Below are 17,311 nucleotides of genomic sequence, written 5' to 3' on the forward strand. Positions count from 1 at the left end.
AAAAGTATGTACATATATCTCTTACAACAATAACCACTTACTGATTGCCTACAATGCAGGACCTCTGTGGGTTACTATTATTCAGCTTGCAAACTGGGGCAAAAAGCCAGCCACACTGTACTTGCCAGGCTGTCCACCTGGAGCAAGTCTGTGTTGTCTAATTCATGAGGACTTACATGGGCTCACAGCAGGCCTGTTCCAATGCAAGCCCATCACGGAAGTTTATAAACACCATTATGTTTAACCTGCACAAAAGGTGAGCAACAGAGATATTATTATCCTCACTTTACAGAGGGAGAAATTGACTTGGAGGAGTAAAATCACTGGCTCAAATTTTCATAGTATAGAGAAGTGGAGTGGGTATGGAAAGGAGGAAGACTGGAATGTATCCAATAGTGTTGGAATTACAGATATTAGTATGAACTCATGGCTTTTAATAAGTAGATATAGAAACAAATGTAGGCTAACAGCAATGACATGCTACTAGCAATAAATATATTTAGCATCCAGATCATTGTCTCTAAATATTATTTTCCACCCTAGAAACCAGGTTTCCTTTGGGTAAATGTCTATTTTGGGGCTGGGGTAAAGAAGGTGCAAGATAAGTCTGAAACACATTATTTTGCCAGGAAGTGAACAAGTGCTCAAGGAATGATGGAGAAATTCCCAAAGGACACCGAATCTAGCTAGACGGGTCCACTGGCCAAATTAACAATAAAATGGATTGTTATCCATTGAACAAAATAAAAACCCATGAGACCACAATGATAAAAACAAGCAAACAAATAAATAAGGATATAATATAAAGAGTGTCATTACTGGAACAAAACAATCATTGGTCCAAAGTTACATAGTGAGGTTTCAAACTACCATCTGTGTTCTTGCAGAACTTACATTTATTCTTGAGTCATGGGACCTCTCTACTGCAACAGAATTGTTGCAACAATTGCAAGTACTGCAGTTGACTTCCTAGGGAAAGTGTGGTGTCTTCACTTAGTGGGACTGGATTCAAGATGGGCTTTCCCATGTCTGTCCCCTCTAGTCATCGATACTTTGCATATAATTTTTTGAGGTTATTTCCAAAGCATCAGCCAGTGTGCACGATCCTTTAGGAAAAGAAACCTGGTATTCAGTTGACTCTTCTGTGCCTTTGCTTTTAGAGTTGACACATGGCTTCTGTTCTCATCAGAAATATCACTGGGAGGAAGGGGTGGTGGGGGGGAGGAGGAGGAGGAAGAGGAGGTGGAGGAGGGGGGAAGGCGAAGGCTCCAAACAAACAAAAAGAAACAAACCCAAGCTCAAATAAAATCATTGGAGGGAGGTGTTGGCTAAGACTAAAGCAAGGTTTCAAGAAAGAGCTGAACATTAGGCCCTGGGAAGATCAAGAAGCAAATCTTCTGCAAAATTGCTCTGTGATGGGATGGTTTTTGCCATCTTCCTTTTTATGGCTTCTTGGAGTCTGTCTGGCACTGTGCTCTGATTTACTCTGAGTTGCTTCTTCTGGAACTCTGCCCTTCCTAGGAATGTTGTGCATATGAGGCAATAGGGCACTTTCAGAAGTGTAACTGTACTATCTGAAACTTCCTTTTGTGTTTCTTGGTTGAAATTCCCGATGCAAAGAGTCTCATTAACTTTATTCCTTTTTTTTTTTTTTTGCCAAGCAGCACCCAGTCCATGGATGGACCACCCTTACTTAGGTGTCTCCTCATCATCCTGACGCTAGTCTGAGGGGGTGGGTGGGATAAATGAATCACATATTAAACTACACGCTGGATTGCTGGTGGGGAGTTCCCTAGTGGAGATGACTGGGTCTCAATAGACCCCAAAATTAACTAAGGTTGGTCTAACCACATTCCCATTATGGTAATAAGTTTGATCAGAGAGAAAGAAAATCTTTCAGCAAGGAGGAAGAGACCAGAGTGACTGCTATGGTTTTGCATCCTTTGGTGTCCCTTGACTGCTGCTCATTTAAGAATTTTAAATTCTTAAATGTTGTGTGTGGTCAGGGGACCTAGACTGAAGGGGCCCCCACACTTGTGGGCAGCTCTAAAACTAGGCCCTATTTCCACTCTCTGATTGAGACCTCTTCCCTCATCTATTTCCTTTGGTTGAAGCCTCCTTGGACATCCCTCCTCCCTGCACTGGCCCTGTTTGGGTTGCAGTCAAGTCTCAGATGCTCTTCTTGACCAGGATATCCCTTAAGTTGTTAATTTTGTAAGCATCCTTAAGTCCTACCTGATCACACCCAGTCTTGACATTTTTATTCCTATTTTTGACTGTTAGTAATGGCTAACATTTACTGAGGACTTATTACATGTCAGACATTATGCTAAGCTCTCTTTTTGCATTAACTCATTTAATACCCATGAGGCATTCTCCCTATTTTACAGATGATGAAATAAAGTTTAAGAAAATTAAGTAACTTGCCAAAGCTAGCACAACTATTAAGTGGCCAAGATAGAATTCAAACCTTTTATGTTTGAATATGTGAGCCTATAAATTTCTACTTTGCAGTATACTTGTCAGCAGGAAAGAGCCTAGCACTCTCTGTGTATAATGTGTTTCCGTTTTTCCAGCTGTGACGTACATTTAAGCTTGGTCTCCCCACCTAGGCTACCCCAGGGTATCCATCTATTGAGTTTCAGACTTGAGCCTAATTGGAAGCACAAAGGCAGTTCTTGGATACTGTTCTCCGCCCAGACTTCCATTGTAGTTTAGTTCTCAGGCACATCAAACGCAACCTATAATTTTATATTCTCTTCCACTCAGCTCCAAACTGGCTTTCAAGAAGAGGTTTAGTGTTTTTCTTCTGAACTCTAGACCCCTAAATTTCTACTGACAATAATGGGCAACATCATACGCCTAACACAAATTCCAAAGAAACTGGCCCTGTTAGAAGAGGCAAATGCAATTATATGGCTCACTGGTCTTGTCTGGCAATCAATTTGCTTGAGGAAATTTGATAAGAGTGAAACATGTGATTGATTTGGCTGATATCTCTACATATATTCCACTCCTCTGCCCCCACCAACCCTAGCCAAAGCTAGGGGTGAGAAAATATGGCATCTTTTACTTGTCAGTTACCAGGCCTGCCTCTGAGAGGTTTTTTAATGGGAAAAAACCCCTCAAAAACACATTTTTATAATCTTGCCTGATTGAATCAAATGAAGTCCCCTTCTTCATTTGTATGTCTCTCCCTGCATGTCAGGTCACTTTGTCCCATTGATGCCAAGGTAGATGACACAGAGAAAATAAAGATGACTGAGTCACATTCTAAATGCCTGAAGCTTCTCTGTCCCTAGACCTGTGTAGCATGACCTGGTTAGCCGAGGGAGCATGAGGCTCATCTATATCTCCCACCTGGGGAACACACATATCTGTGCATGTATGCATGCTAACAGAACTGTATGCATACATGCACAGATGTGTGTGTTCCTAAAAATTCCTACTATGTCCTTGTAATCTGAGTATAAAAAGGAGATAGCTCTGGTAGGAAGAGATCAACACTCTCAGCTTTCTCCAACATATCACCTTCAAGGTGCATCCTACCGCGGAAAAAACATTGGGAACAAAAGGTGCTGGTGTTGAACCTGGCTTTGCTAATTAACTTTTTATTTCACCTTCTGTTCATTTTAACCTCAGTTTCTTTGTTTGTAGAATAAATGGGATAATATCAACTCTGCCTTTCAACATTAACTCAAAAGAATCCATGTCAAATGTATGGGGACATTTTTGGACCAATGAGCTCATGGCAGTCTCGTGCGTATGTTGAAATGGTCACTCAACAAAAATCTCAGATATTACAGGAAAAGTTCCCTGCACTCCATTAAACAGTGGTAGATTGATGTAATAGTGCAAGCTCTCACTGAGTAACAACATGGACATTGCATTCAGACAAACTTGATTCCTAGCACTATTGCCATATGGCTTTGAACAAATAATTTTACCACTATAAACCTCAGTTTCTTTACCTATAAAAAGTTGGTGGTAGAATAGTTATATCCACCTTACAAAGCTGGGATGAGAATTAAAAAAGACATAGCATGTAACACTGTACTTGGCACATAGTATACACCCCAAACCATGGTTACTATGAGACCTTTACTACTATCATTAGTAATAATTTCAAAGTGAAATTTACCAAAAAAACTATGTCCAGGACACCCAGGGAACACTAGTTTTTCAGCTGCACGTCATGCGCCTTTCTCCTATGTTAGTTTCTTCCTTGTTTCTGGAATTAAATGCAGTCATCAACGTCCAGACAAGATTTCCCAGGGGAAGCTTCCCCTTCAGTGAGTTAGGATGAGCACAGGGGATTGTGACTGCATTAGACAGGAGGCTGCACGAGCAAGGGCAAATCTGATCACACAGCTCAGAAAGTCTGTCTTTGTGGAGATGCAGCCTGGCTGAGCTCTTCCAACACAGGGCCTCAGGGTCTATTTTTTTTTTTTTTCTCTTCAAACAACAGCTTATCAGAACTAATAAAATTAAAGAACACCTCTAAAATCTGCCACTTTCACTTAATGAAGTAACAGGTGGTACCTGAACTGACTAATGATGTCAAGGCATTAGTGGCATTTGTGGCAAGCTAATTAGGCATTTGTGGCAAGCTAATTTCCTCTGAACATGGAAGACTAGTCTTAAAATAAGATGAATGTCCTTCCCTACCTGGTTCGTCCTAACCGTGGTACCACAATTAATGAAAGCAGCCAGACATTTCCAGTGCTAACCTGTCAAATAAAGATTCCCATCTTGAGAGGTATGGACAGCTTCAGAGCTTGCGGCTCTTTGTTTGCACCCATATCCTTCCAACCTCTTCAGACTAAATGTCTGGTTAAGAATGCACAGGGAAGGGCCAAGTTTGTGTACAGACAGCTGAAGAACCTGGGGAGAGGCAAAATGTTACTTTTTTTTCCGATGATTGTTTATTTAAGAAACCTGGAATAATACCTGGGGTTGTAAAGCCTTATGCACTATCTCTGATGAAATAGCAAGTTTCCTTGACAAATACAATTTTGGAAATCACTTAAAGAAACAGTCTTCTAAACCGTAGAAAGTTATTAATTACCTGGTATAGTCAACATTTTGCTTAGATTTTTCTTCGAATCAGAAGAAGAAAATTGCCTTCATAAACATATGATTACTTTTGGGACTAGTACGTAACTAGAATCTCAGTCCAGTAAGGGATATAATAATACTGGTAACAATAAGTAATTAAATAAGATTGTATGTATCCACATTCACTATTTTGTTAGCTGCCCACAGAGGGACCTCTGAGTTGGTGTAGTGTTTCTGATAGTGCGGTCGACAGATGTACTACAATAGATTCTGCTGGTTTTGGTCATGCAATTTAAAATGCACATTATGAGCCTCTCTCAGAATCTACTGAGATACAATATCTATGGATTTGGATTGGGAACCCTCATTGCCCTCCAGCTTTATGGATGATTCTTATGTATTACTTGTAATTTTGGAGTATTTGTGATCATTCTTTTCCTGTGAAGAGAGCTCATTAAGTGCAGCTCTTGGCTTTTCTCCACCCTTTGCTGACTCCAGCCCAGGAGATGTGGAATAATATGCTGATTTGTAAATTTGCAAAGAATTATCTGGGCATGCTTGTGTTAACTCCATTCCCCTTGTCCTAGAGACGTAACTGCCTTCAGAAAGGAGATCAGTATGTGGAGGCAACTACCCCCAAACCCCTATTCACTCTGGTTGGACAAACAACTATATTTTAGAATGTGCTATTTTGTTTTATTTTCTTTTTTCTTTTTCGATAATAAAGTAAAAACTGGCATGTTTCCCTTTTTTGCGTAGGATGGTAAATTCTCACTCTTCTGTCAACTCTACCTTTTTCCTCCAACTCTCTACAAAATTTTGCTGTCTTTTCATTTGACCCTTGAACAATGTGGGTGTTAGGGATGCCAACCTCCTGCACAGTAAAGTATCCTCATATAACTTTGACTGTCCCAAAACTTAACCATTAAGAGCCTACTGTTGACTGAAAGTCTTACCAATAACATAAACAGCCAATAAAGACACATTTTATATGTTATATGTCTTGCATACTATATTCTTACAGTAAAGTAAGTTAGAGAAAAGAAAATTTTATTAGGAAAACAATAAGGAAGAGAAAATATATTTACTATTTATTAAGTGGAAGTGAATAATCATTAAAGTCTTTAACCTCATTGTCTTCAACTTGAGAGGGCTGAAGAAGAGAAGAAGAGAGGTTGGTCTTGTTGTCTCAGAGGCAGAGTCTATGCATGGACAAATGCCAGATTTTTCAGGCAACATAAGCTGTGAATGTAGTTTTTAAAACCATTTGTAATGATATGGAGTAACTTTGTCATGGCAATTCAGCATCATGAATGAAGATTTGGGCCCTTTCTTATGGTTCATTTTTGGAGTCCTAGCTCTGCCACATATTAGTAGTGTTGTATGGAACATATTGTACATTCCATAGGCCTGTGCAATGAATGGCTAGTGTGCGTGAGTTCTACTACTGACAGGATGCCATTCTATAGGCTCATCAAGGAACATTAATGGCTAAATGGAACATGAATCCTGTTCCTGCCCACTTACCTGTAGTGTGACCTTTAGCAAGTTGTCTACTTTCTCTAAGCCTCTTTGTCTTATATGCGAAAATGACTGCCCTACATTCCTACAGAGTGGGTGCAAGAAAAAAGTCATTCTTATGGATACCTTTGAAAATGTTAAAACTCTTTGGAAATATGGGGTGTAATAGTAATTTAAAAAGGCATTCTATTAGTACTTTTTTCTGGCAGACACAAATATATGTATTAAGTATGGAGAATGCTGACTTCTGCCATTAAACCTTAGCTTCAAACAAATATTCATTCCTTCATTTCAATTAAGGATGTGAACATGTGCTTCGCCTTCTAGGTGACTCACTAAAACTCTAATGCCAGTCATGCAATTCTTTCCTTTGTGCCTTCCTTTTGGTCAATCATTAAGTTTTTTTTTTTTTTAATCAGCTGCAAACACCTGTTACTTGCAACCAGATTTAAAAAAATTCATTCTGCAATAAATAAGTAGTTAGTTGTTTTTTTAAAAAACTTTTTTTTTTTTTTTGAGATGGAGTCTCACTCTGTCGCCCAGGCTGGAGTGCAGTGGCATGATCTCAGCTCACTGCAAGCTCCGCCTCCCAGGTTCACGCCATTCTCCTGCCTCAGCCTCCTGAGTAGCTGGGAGTACAGGCATCCGCCACCACGCTAGGCTAATATTTTTTGTATTTTTAGTAGAGACGGGGTTTCACCGTGTTAGCCAAGATGGTCTCGATCTCCTGACCTCGTGATCCGCCTGCCTCAGCCTCCCAAGGTGCTGGGATTACAGGCATGAGGCACCGCGCCCGGCCTAAAAAACTTTTAGGTTCATGGGTACACCTGCAGGTTTGTTATACAGGTAAAATCATGTTGGGGGTGGGCGGTGTACAGATTATTTCATCACTGAGATACTAAGCCTACTATCCAATAGTTATTTTTTCTGATCCTCTCCCTCCTCCCACCCTCCACCCTCAAGTAGGCCCCAGTGTCTATTGTTCCTCTCTTTGTGTCCATGTGTTCTCATCATTTAGCTCCTACTTATAAGTGAGAACATGCAGTATTTTGTTTTCTGTTCCTGTGTTAGTTTGCTAAGGATAATGACTTCCAGCCCCATCTGTGTTCTGGCAGAGGACATGATCTCGTTCTTTTTTATGGCTACATAGTATTCCATGATGTTTGTGTACCACATTATATTTATCCAATCTGCTGTTGGTGGGCATTTAGGTTGATTCCATGTCTTTGTTATTTTGAATAATGCTGCAATGAACATACACAAGTATGTGTCTTTACGATACAACAATTTATATGACTTTGGGTATATACCCGGTAATGGGATTGTTGGGTTAAATGGTAGTTCTGGTTTTAGCTCTTTGAGGAATTGCCACACTGCTTTCCACAATAGTTGAGATAATTTCACTCCCACCCATGGTATATAAGTGTTCCCTCTTTTCTGCAACCTTGACAGCATCTGTTATTTTTTGACTTTTTAATAATAGCTATTCTGACTGGTGTGAATGGTATGGCAGTGGGGTTTTGATTTGTATTTCTTTAATAGTCAGTGATACTGAGCTTTATTTCATATGTTTTTTGACCACATATATGTCTTCTTTTGAAAAGTGTCTGTTCATGTCCTTTGCCCACTTTTTAATGGGATTTTTTTTTCTTGTAAACTTGTTTAAGTTCCTTATCGACACTGGATATTAGACTTTGTCGGATGCATAGTTTGCAAATATTTTCTCCCATTCTTTAGGTTGTCTGTTTATTCTGTTGATAGTTTCCTTTGCTATACAGAAGGTTAATTAGATCCCATTTGTCAATTTTTGCTTTTGTTGAGATGACTTTTGGCATCTTCGTCATGAAATCTTCACAAGTTCCTATGTCCAGAATGATATTGCCTAGGTTGTCTTCCAGGGGTTTTATAGTTTCAGGCTTTACATTTAACTTTTTAATCCATCTTGAGGTGAGTTTTGTATATGGTGTAAGAAAGGAGTCCAATTTTAATTTTCTGTATACAGCTAGCCAGTTATCCCAGCACTATTTATTGAATAGGGAGTCCTTTCCCCATTGCTTGTTTTTATCAGCTTTGTCAAAGATCAGTTGGTTGTAGTTGTGAGGCTTTATTTCTGGGCTCTCTATTCTATCCCATTGGTCTATGTGTCTGTTTTTGTACCAGTAGAAAAGAACCGTTTCGATTACCATAGTCCTGCTAGTACAGTTTGAAGTCAGGTAGCATGATGCCTCCAACTTTGTTCTTTCTGCTTAGGATTGCATTTAATATTTTGGCTTTTCTTTTGGTTCCATATGAATTGCAAAATGTTTTTTTTTTTTTTATAGTACTGTGAAGGATCTCAGTGGTAGTTTGATAGGAACAACATTGAATCTGTGAATTGCTTGGCCAGCATGGCTATTTTCATGATATTGATTCTTCCTACCCATGAGCATGGAATGTTTTTTCCATTCGTTTGTTTCATCTCTGATTTTGCTGAGCAGCGTTTTGTAATTCTCATTGTGGAGATCTTTCACCTCCCTGGCTAGCTGTATTCCTAGGTATTTTATTCTTATTGTGGCAATTGGGAATGGGATTGTGTTCCTGATTGGCTCTTGGCTTAGCTGTTGTTGGTGTATAGAAATGATAGTAATATTTATATATTGCTTTTGTATCCTAAAACTTGGCTGAAGTTGTTAATCAACTGAAGGAGCTTTTAGGCCAAAACTGTGGGGTTTTCTAGATATAGAAACAAACTAGAAAACCTAGAAGAGATGTAAAGTTCCCAGACACATACACCCTCCCAAGACTGAACCAGGAAGAAATTGATTCCCTGAACAAATCAATAATGAGCTCTGAAATTTAATCAGTAGTAAATAGCCTATCAACCAAAAAAAAAAAAAAAAAAAAAAAAAAAAGAAAAAGAAAAAAGCGTGGGACCAGGCAGATTCACAGTGGGATTCTACCAGATGTACAAAGAAGAGTTGGTACCATTCTTACTGAAACTATTTCAAAAAATTGAGGAAGAAGGACTCCTCCTTAACTCATGCTGGGAGGCCAGCATCATTCTGATAGCAAAACCTAGCAACTAAAAACACCAATATCCTCGATGAACATTGATGAAAAAACCCTCACAAAATACTTGCAAACGGAATTCAGCAGCACATCAAAAAAGCTAATCCACAATGATCAAGTAGGCTTCACCCCTGGGATGGTTGGTTCAACATACACAATTCAATAAGTGTGATTCAATACAAAAACAGAACTAAAGACGAAAGCCAAATGATTATCCCAATAGATTAAGAAAAGGCTTTCAATAAATTCTACATCACTTCGTGGTAAAACTCTCTGCTGGGCATGGTGGCTCATGCCTGTAATCCCAACACTTTGGAAGGCTGAGGTGGGTAGATTGCTTGAGCCTCAGGAGTTTTAGACCAGCTGGGCAAAATGAAAAAAACCCCATGTCTACAAAATACAAAAACTAGCCAGGTGTGGCAGTGCATACTTGTATTACCAGCTACTCAGGAGGCTGAGGCAGGAGGATTCATTGAGCCTGGGAGGTCAAGGTTGCAGTGAGCCATGATTATGCCACTGTACTCCAGCCTGGGTGATAGAAAAAGACCCTGTCTAAAAACAAAAAAAAAACTCTTAATGAATTATGTTTGAAGGAACATATCTCAAAATAATAAGAGCCATCTGTGATAAACCCACAGCCTACATCCTACTGAATGGGCAAAAACTGGAAGCATTTCCCTTGAAAACTGCCACAAGACAAGGATGCCCTCTCTCACTACTCCTATTCAACATAGTATTGGGAGTCCTGGCCAGAGCAATCAGGCATGAGAAGTAAATAAAGTGCATCAAAATAGGAAGAGAGAAAGTCAAACTATTGCTGTTTGCAGATGACATGATTCCATGTCTAGAATAAAATGCTGTTTACATTTTTGATACTCTCACTCCACTGAAAACTCCTTAAGGAAGGAACCAAATGTTATGTTTTACTTTGTACAACTCTAGATTCTATCACAGTGCTAAGCAAATAATGTGTGCTAGATAAAAGTATATGTTGAACTGAATTGAGTTGAAATTATTTTTAAAATTATGTAGGTAATACATACTTTTGGTAAAAAAAAAACTAGGAGAATCTTGAAAAGTATAAGTAAATTCAAAGAATTTATAGTACATTCACCAAAAGCCATCAGTTTCAATGTTTTTTTTTAAAGAAACATCTTTATCAAGGTACAAATTACATACCATAAATATAATATGTGTAGAGTTCAGTGCATTTTCTTAAATTTACGCAGTTGTGCAACAGTCACCACATCCAGTTTTAGAACACACTGATCATCTGAAAAAGTTTCCTTCTACCCATTTAAATCATATTATAATAACATACATAGAATTTTATTCTTAGAAGAAGAGAAAAATCCTAATATATTTTCCCTGTGGAATTAGGAACATAAAATATAAACATTGGAATCACTGCTTTATAATATACTAATGATGTGCCCCAAATTACCTTCTAATTTTATTCCAATATAAACTACAGGTATATTTGAGAAAAAAAATATTTGTGTATACGTTTCTGAAGTAAAAAAAGCTTTAGTATTGGTTACTAAAGCTGGAATCACTGAATTTTGCCATATTACATAGGTAATTGTTTTTCAAATATTTACAACTTTCTTTTCCCAAATAAGCATTAAGAGTGATTATTGCCACGTTTGAGTATAACCGACATTTGTAATTACATAAAATTATATACACTCTTGCAAATTTTAAGGATGATTTCAGAGGATGTGGGCATCTGTTGAAGTTGGGGCTGATGTACATAGTTTTGAGCAGTTTGTGTGCTCCTGCTTGAGAGTGCCCTTAGGGCTGAGATCAGCTTGTGTTGAATCCATCAAGCTCGACACAAGGGGCTGTGTCTGCCTGGGCACTCCTCTACATCACACAAAGGCATGCTCTGCTTTCTCAGCCCTGTGCTCATCTGAAGAGAGCCCTTCTGTCTAGTTGGTGCAAAGGCTTCCTATGGGCCAACTCGAGCTCTGATTGGGGTTTTCAGGATAAGGCAGTTGCAATCTGAATCCTTGCTTGCTTTGCAAGCATCGCTTTATGGAAGAAGCCAAGCTCAACTGTGGAGACTAACCTATATGGGGCCAGGTAAACAGAGCTGTTCATTGGGGGAGCTTAGAAGGCTGCTAACCTGATAGTCAAAATTCTCCACAATTGACCTGTCCAGCCTCATCTCTCACTGCAGTTCCCCTGGGTTCTTCCCTCCTGCTACCCATACCTGCTGCCGCCTTCATGCTGAATTTCCTCTTTCTACTGCTATCATCCATTCCACTGTCCATCCAACACTCTCCATCCTTCAAGATTTGCCTCACCATCTTAGGACGTGGAACCCTGTCTTGTTGCGCCAATGCTCAACTATTCTTGGTGTGTAATTATCCTACCTTTCCTTTTGAACTCATTGCGTTCTGACATCATATCATGCAGTAGTAGTTAAGTGCACATGATCTGAAGCTGGCTGGGCTTGAAACCTGGCTCTGATAATTAACCAACAGAGAGGCCTTGTAAAGTTTCCAAATCTCTCTTTGCCTCAGTTTTCTTGTGTGTAAAATTAAAATAATAATACCTACCTCTTTGGGTTGTTATGACAACAGCAAGTTAGTACCTAGCAAATTTTATTTATTTTTTTTCTTTTATGTGAATTACTTTGTTTTGCCAAATATATTGTGAGCTATTTGAAACCAGCAAAGAAAAATAAGTTGGGAGAGGTTGTGACTCACTAAGCCCAGAACTAGACTAGTGATCTATTGATTCTCAGTTCTGTGTTCCTTTGACTTTTGCCATTTTGTCTGACATCGATAATATTATTTTTTATAATGAAGTAGTGATAATATTGATAGTCATAATAAAGATGTCTTCAAAGTGTATTTTGTGTAGCTTTTAAAATTTGTGCAAGTAAGTCTTTTCTTTATGCCCGTACATAAATGAGAGATCATGGATTATATTATATCATGTATTTGTTATATTATTTATTATTATTTATGTATTATATTATGTTTTTATTATTTTATTATAACCTAGCTATTTTTCTTCTCTTTCCCCCCCAAGTATCCTTTCCCATTGTATGAAATACATTTTTAGTGCTATGTTTTCTTATCTTTGAATAAAATTACAAGAGGGAGTGTTCAATCAAAACAAATCCAATTGGCTACAAACATAACTACAACCTCATTTCACCCATATTGTTGGAACAGTTAATTGGACTTGCAGAGCCATCAGCTAAATACATTGGTTTATGCAAACAGTGAATCTAATTTTCTCCAAAACATCTTTTTGCAGGAGCAGTCAAAATAGGTAGGAAGGAGAAAAGATTTTGAATGAAACTTGAAAAGATCAATTTGGTTTCAATTATCTGCCCTTGCCAGATAGACATGGAAAAAATATCACCACATTATTGAAATAAAAAAAAATATACATATACATATTCATAATTTCTTTTGAATTGAAAGAGCAAAAACAATAAAATAAATAATAAATTTTACACTGCAGCTGAATTCAGCCAGAATCAGCAATGATGGACTTCCCCTCTTTCCCATCCTCCTTCACCCAAATCCTTCATAAATATGTCTTTAAGAGTTTAGGGAATTAACACAGAAATGAGAATGTTTTCTCTTTTCATTTTTTAAAATCTTTGCCCTATGGGTATATATGTCCTTCAGAAAAAAAAGTAAAAAACAAAACAAAGTAAAATTGTATTTATTCAGACTTCATCGACTTGGAAGCTGTACAATTCAGATTAGTTACCTGCTCTGCCTTTGGCAAGTCAGGAAATCTTTTTAAGTCTCACTTTTTTCCCCTGTGAAAGCGGTGAAAAGTCACACATAATGTCTACATGAGAAGGTGCTGTTAAACTGTGTTACACTGCACAAATATGAGAAAACAGCATGAGAATAAAATTTTTAACATTTAAACAAATATTACAGAGGAAGTACCTCTTATTTTTAAAGTCTATTTTTAGTCACTCTGGGGGCATTTTTTTTTTTTTTAACATCCTAACACTAAATATGCTAATGTAAAATCTTCACAATGAGTTTACTAAACAAGGTGCTCTCTCATTGGAGTATTTTCCCATAACATTTAGTTAATCAGATTTGAGTTATTGTGCCTTTTAAATGTGTTTCATTTATTTTTCCTTTTCACAAAGTCAAAATGATGGTCATTTAGTTAATGCAAATTCGTGTCTTATGCTTTTCATTTTCCACACCTTAGTTGCCAAGTCTTAGATTTGCAAATCTAGATTGAATCACAAATTTCTATTGTCTTATAGCAAGAATGTTCCTTTTTGTAAATCTTCTAAACTTCCCTTTTCTTTGGCACGTCTTTAGGCAGAAAACATAAAACAAACCCAAATGGGGAAATTGTGCCCTCATTCCTAGTTGATTATCAGTACAGCATTTTATGGGGCACCAAGTGCTGTTGCATATTTTACAAACATTTGAAGTCTTTCCTTCACATATTATTTGGTGTCTTGAGATTTTTTTCTTAGTGTATTATTCAGTGCATGTGTCTGGAAACAATCAGTAACCCTCCCACTTATTTGATCTGCTTGCTATGGGGCTATGGGTATGCTTTGAATAAATAATGCTAAATTCCATCCTCCTAAGGTCTGACACCAAACATGATTACTAAGGCTACATTCAGCCTCATGCTGCAAGGTGCATGAAATAGAAGAAAGGCAATCTTTAATAATTAGAGCTATGGGCCATAATTGTTATAAAATATTTAAGAAGCTTAAAATCCAGAAGAGGAGACGAGCTGTATGCATACAATAATTAACCAGTAAATGCAGGAGCTGGCCAAGGGATACACATATGAATCAAATTGTCAGTGAGGACAAGAAATAAATCACTGAAGCATATAATACTTGGGGATGGCGTTTTGGAAGAAAGACGACATTCAGCAAGCTTCATGGGATTAGTAGGGATTTAATAGGATTAAATGTGAAAGAAAAGTTGTTCAGATTGAGCTTTGAGATATGTGGCCATAGGAACATAATTGCTGTTTTGGGCCGAATGTTTATAGGGTGACATTTCTTTTTTGACTTTGCTTTTTCAGGAGGCACATTTTATTACATAATCAATTGGGGACGTCCCTTTGTATGTAATTTTAATGGACACTTATTTTTGTATTTGACTGTCAGAAGGAAAGGCATTCCTGTTCTTCCGGAAGACGTTCTCTCCTCACACCCCCAGCTAACTGCTTCCTATAGATGGTTTCTAAATAATTATCTTTTAAAAGTATAACCCTGCCCCGAACTGCAGCCACAATTGGGCGGTCCAAGAGTGGGTACCACACTGGATCAGTAAGTCTCTTACCCAGGAACTTGGACTTGGAAACAGGAAGAATGTTAGGCCACTCTTCCTCTGGTACCAAAGCTGTAAGATATAAACCTTAGGAGCTCTTGGCAGTCATTCTTGGCCTGACGGAGCAAGCTGCTCTGCAGTAAGAGAAAAGAATGAGGCTGACACACAGAGAGAAACGGACGAAGAGAGACAGAGGAGGGCATCCTGCTAGATCCCAGGTTTCTGAGATCCAGTCATTGTCCTGCCCCTGGTTTCATGATATATTTCTGTTATTCTTCGACAAATTTCCTTTTCTGCTTAAGAAAGTTAAAGCGTTTTGTTTTTCCTCTCTCACTTAAAAAGCCTTTCTTATACTTTAACAAATTCACAATTAAGTTAGGAATTGCTTTTTGTAAGTTAGGAAAAGGCTCTTCCTCCAGCTTGACTTGGTCTCATGGGTTCAGGGATTGTTAAAGGGAATGGGAATAGATTCCAGCCCCTATTGCATCCTCAGCAATGAGCACTTAAACAGTAAATATGCAGAGGCGTATGTGGCAACCTTCCAGAGGCCATGGGTCCTCAGCCTTCGCTGTGAACCCATTTTGGTTAAAATTCCCCCTCTATTTCCCCAACTCTTTGCTATGGCTTTATAGTCATATAAAACATCCTAGAATGTTTACCCTTTCCTATTACCCTATTTCATGGTTCTGGTCGCTTCTGTTCATAGTAGCTTCTGTAATAATCCACATACATGAAAACTCTTGTGAGGCATGGAGGTCAATGAATAGGAATGGAAATTGTTCATAAGAATAAAGCAATATGTGCCAAGAATTGTAAGTGTCTTGTTTACCTTCTTCCTTGTGATTTAAATTCTTTGAACAAGAAAAGAAAAGTCGGTCACTCAATCATAAATACTTGTCGTGAAACCAAACTGGGATATGAAATAACATCCCCAGGGATATTGCAAATTGGTATCTACACCTTATGTTGTGGAAGCAAATTAATTCATAAGGCAAACAGAATGTAACAACAAGGAAAGTTATGCACGGGTAGATCTGGTCATGTGTCAAGCTCTGTACAAAAACTACTCTGAACAGGCACCAGACACAGCCAGAAAATCCTGCCAAAGCAAGATGTTTTGCTCTGAGGTCTTGGAAAAGGTCACATAGTTTTCTCAAAAGGATAGCAATGGGAAACTGTCTAGTATCTCTAATTTTCTTTATAAATTTTTTCCATTAAGAAAAACATAATTTAGGTTATTGGTGCAAGAAAAGAAGAATACATTTTATCTATGGAGCCGATATCTTGTTAGCAAGTCACATACAAAGCTATGAAGCAGAAAGCAGCCTTCCTCGGAGCACAGAAATTCTTTAGCCTTAGAGTTTTCTAGCTCTCCTTGTTAGATTTAAAGGTACAGGAAAAAATGGAAATAGGGGAGGAGGGTGGCTTGTGATTTATAAAATCAATAAGTCAATAAAGCAATATTTATGCTCCAGGAAGGAGCAAGTGCAGTTTAAGTCACTTCTCCTACTCTTAGATTGTGTATAATCTCTCTGCATTGTCTCTTATTGTTTATTGTCTCTTATCTTGTGTATCACACAGGTTCCTGAACTCTCTCCCTGATATCTTCTCACTTCCTTGAGTTCTATAAGCTAGAGTTATTATTTGAAATCACAAAATGTGATATGTAGTATATAAGCATGGTGATTAAAAATTTGAGGCTTCAATAGAGAGATTAAAAGCAAACCATAAAACTGCCAAAATCATTCTTAGGTAACTTAGTTGCATGCTACAGCAAAATCCAACGTATATTATCTAATATATATAATTTAATAATGTAAAGTAATATAATAAATTAATTTGTTAATATAAATATAAAAATATGTGTATATATGATACATATATGTATGTATGTATTTATTTAGAGACAGGGTCTCACTCTGTTGCCCAGACTGGAGTGCAGTCGTGCAATCATGGCTCACTGCAGCCTCAACCTCCTAGGCTCAAGTGATTCCCTGTTCTCAGCCTCCTGAGTAGCTGGGACCACAGGTGCATGCCATCATGTCCGACTTATTTTTAATTTTTGTTTTTGTAGTGATGGGATCTCCCTGTGTTGCCCAGGCTGGTCTCAAACTCTTGGGCTCAAGAAATCCTCCTGTCTTGGCCTCCCAAAGTGCTGGAATGACAGGCATGAGCCACCATGCCCAGCTTCAAATTCCAACATATTTAAAAGCAATATAGAAAAATCTGATACTCAGTGTTATAAAGTTAGGAACAATGTCTGCCATTCAAGAAAACATTACCATGTAGGCAAAGAAGTGGGAAAAGAGAATTCATTACCAGGAAAACAATAAAACAATAGAAATATATCTAGAAATGACAGATAGAATTAGCTGACAAGAAACTTA

This window comes from Macaca nemestrina, chromosome 9 (genome assembly GCF_043159975.1).
Source record: "Macaca nemestrina isolate mMacNem1 chromosome 9, mMacNem.hap1, whole genome shotgun sequence".
Lineage (NCBI taxonomy): Eukaryota > Metazoa > Chordata > Mammalia > Primates > Cercopithecidae > Macaca > Macaca nemestrina.